This window comes from Chrysochloris asiatica, unplaced genomic scaffold, assembly GCF_000296735.1.
Source record: "Chrysochloris asiatica unplaced genomic scaffold, ChrAsi1.0 scaffold00024, whole genome shotgun sequence".
Classification (NCBI taxonomy): Eukaryota; Metazoa; Chordata; class Mammalia; order Afrosoricida; family Chrysochloridae; genus Chrysochloris; species Chrysochloris asiatica.
Window position 1 is genome coordinate 12129404 of NW_006408542.1, and position 1349 is coordinate 12130752.

A 1349-nucleotide genomic window follows, 5' to 3' on the forward strand; every position below is an offset into this window, starting at 1 on the left:
TTGAATGCCATTGAGTTGATTCCGACCCATAGCAACCCTGTATAGGGTTTCCAAGGAGCAGCTGGTGAGTTTGAACCACCGATCTTGCAGTTCAGACGGCTTAGTTCAGACGGCTTTGCAGTCTGGTGCATTAACCCACAGTGCCACACCAGGACACCAGGACTGTTTATGTTACACAAATTACCATGTTGCACTCCCCACAACCCAGGAAGGCTGTGCAGGCTGCTCTCACTTTCCCTTCCCAGTGCCCACTCTCATTCCTCGCGTGGCGTAAGGCCCCCTCCCTGACCATGGCCATGCTCAGAGTCCGGCCTGAAGCCCAAGCTAAGGTGGATGTGTTCCATGAAGATCTGTGTACTAAGACAGAGACCCTGCTTGGGAGCTACTTCCCCAAGAAAATTTCTGATTTGGATGCATTTTTAAAGGAGCCAGCTCTCAATGAAGCCAATCTGAGCAATCTGAAGGCTCCGTTGGATATCCCAGTGCCTGATCCAGTCAAGGAAAAAGAGAAAGAGGAGCAGAAGAAACAGCAAGAAAAGGAAGACAAGGATGAAAAGAAGAAAGGGGAAGATGAAGACCAAGGTCCTCCCTGTGGCCCAGTGAACTGCAATGAGAAGATTGTCAGTCTCATGCAGCGCCTGAAACCTGAGATCAAAGATGTCATTGAACAGCTCAACCTGGTAACTACCTGGTTGCAGCTGCAGATACCTCGGATTGAGGACGGGAACAACTTTGGAGTGGCTGTCTAGGAAAAGGTGTTTGAAATGATGACCAGCCTTAACACCAACCTGGAAGGCTTCCACACCCAGATATCCAAGTATTTCTCTGAGCGGGGTGATGCAGTGACTAAAGCAGCCAAGCAGCCCCATATGGGTGATTATCGGCAGCTGGTGCATGAGCTAGATGAGGCAGAGTACCAAGACATTCGACTGATGGTCATGGAGATCCGAAACACTTATGCTATGCTGTATGACATCATCCTGAAGAACTTTGAAAAACTCAAGAAGCCCAGGGGAGAAACGAAGGGAATGATCTGTTGAGGACCTCTACTCTCATTCTGTGAGGGGTAAAGCAGAGCCCTCCTGTTTTTTATCATGGACTCCAGACTTCCCCACTTTTCTCTTACCTTGCCATCCAGGCACAATAAATATAGTCATACCTCTGCCCATAAAAAAAAAAAAAAAATTTACCATGTTGCTGTTAAGTGCCATTGAGTCAGTCCCAACTCATAAGGGTTTCCAAGGAGTGGCTGGGAGATTTGAACCTCCAACCTTGCAGTTAGCAGTCCTACAGAACCCCACCACCATTGTTGTCCTTTATTTCTGCATACCTCTCAGTGTCTTCCTTTG

General features: G+C 48.0%; 1 pseudogene; it reads left to right on the top strand.

The window, feature by feature from the left end:
• Positions 1-290: 290 nt before the first annotated feature.
• On the top strand, positions 291-1040 carry LOC102818718 (annotated as a pseudogene).
• The last annotated feature ends 309 nt before the right edge of the window (positions 1041-1349 follow it).